The sequence below is a fragment of the Arvicola amphibius genome, chromosome 7, assembly GCF_903992535.2.
Source record: "Arvicola amphibius chromosome 7, mArvAmp1.2, whole genome shotgun sequence".
NCBI lineage: Eukaryota > Metazoa > Chordata > Mammalia > Rodentia > Cricetidae > Arvicola > Arvicola amphibius.
The window spans coordinates 137181048-137189863 of NC_052053.1; positions in this window are offsets into that span (position 1 = coordinate 137181048).

Here is an 8816-nt window from a genome sequence, read left to right on the forward strand (position 1 = left end):
CAATAAACTTAGCTAATTATAACCTGGAGTGAGTCTGTGGTCTTCCCCGGGGGGGGGGGGGGTCTCAAACTCCATAACACTGTGACGAGACACAATGATGAAGGCGACTTATAAGAGAAAGCATTTAATTGGTGGTTTGTTTACAGTTTCAGAGGGCAAGTCTATGACCATATGGCAGAGAGCAAGGCAGCAGTCAGGCAGGCATGGTGCTGAGAGCTCACACCCTCATCAGCAAGCTGAAAGCAGTGAGAGAATGACCCAGTGTGGCATGGCTTTCGAAATCTCCAAGCCCAGCCCCCAGTGACACACCTCCTCCCACAAGGCCACACTTCCAATCTTCTCCAAACTGTTCCACTAATTGGGGACCAAGCATTCCAATATATGAGCCTACGGCCATTCTCTTTCAAACCACCACACCTGGCCAGGGACTGGGAGCCAAGGTCTGAATTTTTGCTTTGTCTCATAAATTCTAAACTTGAAGCTGAAGAAGATGGCAACAATGGAAAACATTTAATTGGGGTGGCTTGCTTACATTCCAGAGGTTCAATCCATTATCATCATGGTGGGGAATATGGCGGAATGGTATAGTGCCAGCTACATCTTGATCAGAAGACGACAGGAAGTGGACTTAGTGTCACATTGAGGGAAGCTAGAGCAAAAGAGACTTCAAAGCCTGCCCATACAATGACACACTTCCTCCAACGGGGCCACGCCTCCTCCAAAACTACACCTCCTAATAGTGTCACTCCCTTTGGGGGTCATTTTCTTTCAAACCACCATAGGTCCTCTCCCAAAAGTAGACTCTCCAGCAAAGGATGAAGACAGGGGACAGCCAGGCAAGCCCGAGAACCCACCCACTGCAGTCATACACTACGGGGAGAACCTGCTCTTACTGACTCATAAACAAGTGGAGGTCATATATACAACGGACAATTCCAGCTGGACCAGGCTGTGCTAGGGGTCCCTTCATCTACCTGGAGGAGTGAAGCCACAGGAAGCCTATTGAAGCAAGGTGCAAGACCTGGAGTCTCAATGTACTCCTCAAATGTCTGGGTTATAATTGGCAGTCCTCTGCGCACAACAGGCCAGTGCGACCTCAGGCCACAGGAAAACCCGCAACAGATGACGACAGTGCCTGTGATGTCACAATTACCTCGTAAGCCTGGCCAGCCAATCACATAACATGCTTACCAAGCAGTGCTTGAAGCAGAGGGAAAACAGAGCCTCAGCAAAGAAACAGAAAATATGGAGAAGCCAATGAAAACATACCGAACCCCCATTGATGGATTCGGCAACAAAATCAATGGCTTGGGAGAGACTAGAAATTGTCCATTTTCTAAAGAGGAATAGACCCGTTGGGATTCTAGCCAAAAATCTAACAATCATGTTAAAGCCCTATAGGACAGGAGAAAAAGAAGTACCAGGACAGGGCTCCAAACCCACCAAGTCTTGCTAAAGATACCTCTGCTCCAGAGTGAAGAAATGGAGCCAAACTCTAAAGTCAGGTGACTTATTCTCAGTGTTATCAACTTACTGTAGCCTTATTTTATCAAAAATTGAAAAGATTCAAACTACACAATAAGTAACCTGGTGTACCCTGCAAATGGAATGCTGTACCTGAGTATTCCCTTCACACTCACCAAATACAAGGCACGAGTCCCTTCTCAGCAGGGACACATTCAGAGGAATGCACGAGAAGACAATCTCTTCATTGTGCAAATGTCCGAATGTATTGACCCAAACCTGGACCGTGTGTGACACTGTACACATAGCCTCTATGGTCTGTCACTGATGGTTATGACACTGTGGTATGTAAAAGTGGTTAAAATTACGACTTATAACTAGGTCCCCAGAAACTCAGGGAATCTCAGGAGACTGGATACAGCAGCGATCACAACATTGTCACTTCAATAGATAAAAAAATGACGAAGTCCCATATGCTTGGAAACTACTAACTGTGGATTGTGATTTAAAAAAAAAAAACAAAACTGGGGACTGAAAAGTTGGCTCAGCTGCTTAGAACACTTGCTGCTTTTACAAAGGACATGGGTTCAGTCCATGTCCAGGACATAATATACCCATGTGGGTATATCACACACTCAGTACACATACATTCACACAGGCAAACGCTCTTATTGAAACACTTTATCCACATAAAATTTAAAAATATCTTTGAAAGAATCATGATAGGGAGCTATGATAAAATGAATGGTAGCAGGAAACTACTTTGAACTATGACCCAACACTGTGCCAAACTTGTGGGACAAAGGAAGTTGTGGAAATTTAAAAATCTTGAACGTATATGTTAAGAGAAGACAGGTTGAAAAATCAGTGTACTAAGTACCAGTCCACATTAGAGGGAGAAGAAAAGTAGACTAGAGGAACTAAAGACAACGACAGCAAGAATTACAGAAGACAGAAGCTAGCAAGGTCAAACTCGGCCTACGTAAGACTGCAAGCCTATGGCAAAACGGATCAGGGGAAAATAAGGCTCAAAAATGATAGACATGAAAGGAACATCGCTGCAGATGTTAGAAATACAACCAAGGACAAGAACTTAGTGCTAATAAAGGTGAACACTCACGGTGAATCGTCCTGCGACCACAAGGAAGACAGCATCAGCAACCCCATGAAGTGAACTTCAGGTCACATCAATAGACTAGTGAACCCCATTACACAGGCCAAGGAACACAAATATCCCAACCGTAAACAAATTATCCCAGAACGACAGTCACTGGGTTTACTGCCTAGTTACAGTAGGAAGAAACAGCAAAACAGAGATTCTACAGATAGACTACGCACACGGTGTGTAAGGCAGGGTGCACGTGGTGACAGAGCATTTGCCTAGGATGCTTGTGACCCAGGATCCAAACTCAAGACTGAAAAAGAAGGAAAAAAAAAAAAAAACCGTTCAAGCTCATTCACTCACTCATAAGCAAGAAAATTAAAACCAGTACGAAATCACATATTCACCAAATTAGCAAAAATTAAGCCAGGAAATAATGACACCCCTCATCCAACCGAGGGACGTGTGCTGTCATAACTATTTTGAGAACTGTTTGGCAATCCTAATGTTCCTACAGCCCAGCGATCCCTCTGTATTGCTTCACAGCAGCAGAAGCTTCCGACAACTCAGATCCTGTCAATAGGATAGATGCGTGAACGACAACATATTTATAATGAGACACCGTCTGTGGGGACCAACAACATAGCTACAGCCACCAACATACATTTTTTAAAAGCAGCAGATGAAATGACTTTTAAAGATGAACAGTCACCGTGGTGAGGAGCAGTGACTGACACACCGTTTAACTGACTCGCCCTTCAGACAGGGCATGGCCAGCCTGAGAACTGGACATGCATGTTCTCATGTATTTTTAAGGATTTTGTTATGTGCACACATGCACCTCCCCCTTTCTCTGTGTACACATGCCACACGTGTGTCCACGGAGGCCAGACGAGGGCGATGAATCCCCTGGAGCTGGAGTCACGGGCAGTTTTGAGTTGTTCAACATGGGTGCTGGGAACCCAGTTCAGGTCCTCTGTAAGAGCAGCAAGACTCTTCAGACCGAGTCCTCTGAAGTCATCATTATACATTCATACATATTCTAAAACAAAATTATTTTGTGTAATAGGACATTTGGTCACCCTTAAAATATCAAATCTTTACCCTAAGAACTTTGAAATGCTGCCTTATGTGGAAATGGTCTCTGAAGATGTGATGAAGGATTTATCCAATCGTCTATGACGCCAATTATCTTTAAGAGAAAGGGAACGGAAGGAAATTGCACCGTTCTAATAATGCTCATTGTAAAAAGGACCAAAGTAAACTGGGCATGGTGCTACAGGCCTGTAAGCTCAGCACCCAGGAGCTCAACAGGAAGATGCTGCTGAAAGCAAGCCTGAGTTACAAAGTAAATTTCAGGCTGGTCTGGACTAAATAGCAAGACCCTAACAAACAAAAAACCCAGGAGGAACAAAGGGAGATTTATACACACACGTAAGGTGATGTGAACAGTGGTGGAGATCGGGGTAGATTGGCTGCTAGCCCTGGAAGTCAGTGACCACAGGGAAGAAAAGCAGGGAGTCTTCCCTGGCTCTCTGTGGGGAGTGCGCGCTTCCTGACACCTTTAATTCAGAAGAAAACAGGCTTTACTCTCTTGGTTTCAAACCTGTGAGAGAACAAACTACTGTTTTAATCCAGTTTGTAATTTTTCCAGCAGTTCGGGAAACTAGTTTGTATGGTGAAGAATGGGTAAGAGAGGTCACAGGACTTCTAAGGAGGCTGGCAGAATCCCGGGCGTGTGTGGGTGTCCTGAGGGCCCAGCAGCGCTCAGCAGTCTTCAAGCAGAGAAGAGCGGCACGGTGATGGGTGACTGGGCTTTTGCTTGACAGGCATGGAGGTGAAAAACAATGCCCTCACACTAAGGTATGCCCGGCTTACTCACGCGATTGACTAGGTCAGCGACCTAGTGCAGATTCTGATTGGTCTTCACAATGAAAACCAGGAGTCAGATACAGGGATTAATGCTGAAAGATCAGAGAAGCAGAGCAGCCAGTCACTGTTTCTTACCGCTGTTGAATCCTCAGACCACAGGGGCGATCCTGTCCCTAAGAATCAATCCTCAGACTGAATGCAATGAGCTCCTGCCTCCTCCTGCCTGTGTTCTCTCTGCCTAGCCATATCCCTTCCTGTCTCCATTTCTCTAGTGCTGGATTAAAAGCATGTGACTCCCAAGTACTGGGATTAAAGGTGTGAGCAGCTCTGTTTCTCTTTTAGACTGGAGCAATCTCTATAGCCCAGGGTGGCCTTGAACCCACAGAGATCTGTCTGCTTCTGTCTCCTGAGTGATGGGATTAAAGGTATGTGCCACCACTGCCTGGTCTCTATGGCTGACTGGTGGCTAGTTCTGCACTCTCAACTTCAGGCCAGCTTTATTTGTTAAAGCACAAACAAAATATCACCACAGTGAACAGCTCCAGTCCAATGAAGGAACAGCTGAGTGGGAGATATTAGCCGAAAAACTCAGGGTGAAGCGGTTTAGACGTGGGTGAATGAAGTGTAAAGCACTGGTCCCCACGGTGACTAAGACACTAGTCACATTCTGAGGAACTCAGATCACAGCGCCTCCTTTTCAATAAGTTCTGAAATCGACCAATAAGCACAGCACAATGACTTGAATGAGGCAATTAAATGTTCACAATGCCTTTCTGTTGTCGTGTGGCCAAGCAGCTTAAGCCTGCTCTTGGTGAGCTAGCAGAGCCCACGAACATTTAGGATGCGCCCCAAAGTAAAGGATCCTTGCAACCTTTTGTCAACAGGATCCACTGGTTGGCAGCATACCACTGTTTGTGGGACTCATTAAAATGCAGATTCCTGGATGTAAAATGCAAACCGTGAACACCAAAAGGCACCCGAAAGCTTGGATTATTAAAAATTTTATAGACACATCAAAGTAAATACATAGGAAAATATGGTTAAATCAAAAATGTCAAGCACAAGGCAATGAATCTGTTGTTTGAAAGAAAAAGAAAGAACAGCCCAATAGATTTGCTTTAGAATTAGAACCACAATGGCATTATTACACACCTACCAAAAACCAGTTCCAGTTCCAAATTCTGAGCAAGACACCTAGTGATGAAGAAACTCGTCTCAGACGCTCTTGGTCCACAACCACTTTCTCAGGTTAAAATATCCCTACCATATGATCCAGCTGTTGTTTTTGCTCTTTTGGGGTGGGGGCTGCCACCCAGCTACCAAGTCAATCACATATGGAGGTTTATTTTTAATTACGAATGCCCGGCCTTAGCTTGGCTTGTTTCTTACCAGCTTTTATTAAATTATCCCACTTATGTTTGGCCTTGGGGCTTTTATCTTTCTCTATTACTGTGTACCTTTTCTTTCCTTTTTACTGCATGCCTAGCTGGGTGGCTAGCCCCTGAAGTCCTTCTCCTTCTTCTCATCCCAAGATTCCTTCTCACATTTATCCTCTCTGCTTGGCAGCCCCACCTGTTCCTCTCTCCTGCCTCGCCCTTCATTAGACCATCAGGTGTTTTAGACAGGCACAGTAACACAGCTTCAGAGTTAAACAAATGCAACATAAACAAAAGTAACACACCTTAAAATAACATTCCCTAGCAAGCTGTTCTACTAGTAGTCTCCTTTTTAAAAACTTTACAGAAGTGTACGTCTCCACATGTGTACATGCAGTGTCCACGGAAGCCAGAATAGGGCACTGGAACAGTAGCTAGACGGCTGATTCAGGTGCTGGAAACTGAGGTGTTCTTACCTGTTGAGCCACCTCTCCAGCCCTATTTGCGTGTGTGTGTGTGTGTGTGTGTGTGTGTGTATGTGTGATGGGGAATTTAGTGTCCTGTATGTAACCAAGGCTGGCCTTTAACCTGATACTCTCGCCCCACCTCCTCTATGACGGAATCAGAGGTATTTACTATTTACGGAATGTCCAGGTATTTATCATTATAGTATGTACAGTTTTTTATTAAAATTGTTGTTTTGAGACAGGGTCTCACTATGTGTCCTATCCTAGTTACAGTTTCTATTGCTGTGATAAAACTCCATGACCAAAAACAACGTGGGGAGGAAATAATTCAGTTTACACTTCCCCATCACTGTCCACCACCAAAGAAGTCAGGGTAGGAGCCTGGAGAGAGGAGCTGATGGAGAGGCCGTGAAGGGGAGCTGCTCCGCCCTGGAAAGAGGAGCTGATGGAGAGGCCGTGGAGGAGAGCTGCTCCGCCCTGGAAAGAGGAGCTGATGGAGAGGCCATGGAGGAGAGCTGCTCCGCCCTGGGTGGCCCCACCCACAATGGGCTGGGCCTGCCACATCAATCACTAATTAAGAAAATGACTTATGACCAGATATTATGGAGATGTTTTCTCAACTGAGGGTCCTCTTCTCTCAAGACTCTAGCTGTGACAAGCTGACATAAAGCTAGCCAGTACACTATGTAGCCCTGGCTGACCTTGAACTCACTATGTAGACCAGGCTGGCCTTGAATTCAGCAAGATCTGCTTAGTCCTGCCTCCTGGATGTGGAGTCTAAAGGGGTGTGCCATCACTAATACTTTTGTCCTTTTTTGTTTTTCCCCTTTGAAATAGGGTCTTATCATGTAGTCCAGCCTTTCTTCCAACCCACGATTCTCCTGCCTCAGCCTCCCAAGTGCTGAAGCTGTAGGTGTGTACCACTGAGTCCAGCCAAAGGACCCGTGAGTGTTCAGAGACGGTCATCAGCCTATTCACCAACAGAGGCACATAGCAATTCTGGTAATTTACACAGAACACTCAAAATAAAATATATATATTATGTACTAAGATAAACTCATTTACACAAAATCCTAGAAAATACTCAGAGACAACAGCTGCTGGAGTGTGGATACTGGTTCATCATCTAGACGTGGTGAGCGTCACGAATGCATCTCAGTATTAAACTGTATACCTCAGACATGCTAATATAGACCAACTATAAATGCCATTTTTAAAAAAACTTTTTCCAAATAGGGTTTCTCTAGCCACTAGCTGTCCTGGAACTTGATCTGTAGACCAGGCTGGCCTCGAACTCAAGAGATCCACCTGCCTCTGCCTCCAAAGTCCTGGGATTAATGGTGAGCCACCACCGCCTGGCTCGAGATGCTATTCTTATCCAAGCAAAGTCAAACAAATTCCAACATAAGAGACTCATATGATCATTCTTACTGTGACTAATTTAATCCAACTAGTATTTTCCACTGAGGTGTCAACTCTACAAAGAAACACTGATACTAACCAGAATTTAAGTTACTACAGCATCGATACACAACAGTATAAATATGTGGCTACAAGTCTGCACTGAAGCTGTTTTCACCATGGCAGGTCAATATTTATTTTCTTTTTTTAAAAAATATTTATTTATTTAGTATGTATACAATATTCTGTCTGCATGTGTGCTTGAAGGCCAGAAGAGGGCGCCAGACCTCATTACAGATGGTTGTGAGCCACCATGTGGTTGCTGGGAATTGAACTCAGGACCTTTGGAAGAGCAGGCAATGCTCTTAACCACTGAGCCATCTCTCCAGCCCCCTCAATATTTATTTTCTACTTTTAAAATAGATTTTCTTGACAACTATATAGAGGATGATAATTAGAAAGTTTAGTCTAATTTCCAAACATAATAAAACCATCAATGTTTGCAGATGATAAACATTAAATACCAGAAAAATTTACATATTAAGAATTTACATATTAAATTTTACATATTAAAAATTTACATATCAAGGTTTGAAAACCTGCCAACTTCTATTAATATCAGTAGGTAAAAATGCACACGTGATGTTTATGTATAACAGTAATAAATAATTACAACTCAACTTAGAATATAATCTAATGTAACTATGTAAACAGCACAAGCACTTTTGAGGCTAAGTATAATCATATCTTTATGTGGAAAACAAAACTATAGAGAAACATAGGAGATATAAGTGCAGAAACATACCATGTTCATAAATACAAAACCGTGGCATTATAAACTTATTAATTCTCCACAAATGGATTTATAAACACAATGCAATTCCATACAAATGCTACCTCACAAAGGTCTTTAAGAACTGGATAAGCTGATCCTAAAATGTATACAAGAATAAATGACTTCACCATGGCCAAAACACTGTGGAAAACTAAAAGCCATGGGAAGATAGTCACATAACAAAACAGTGAAAATACAAGCCAGAGAAGGGAGAAGCTACAGCCTCTGTAAATGCCACGGGGTTATACCAAGATGATGTGGGGCACTAGTGACATCCACAGCAAGAAATTCTCACAGAA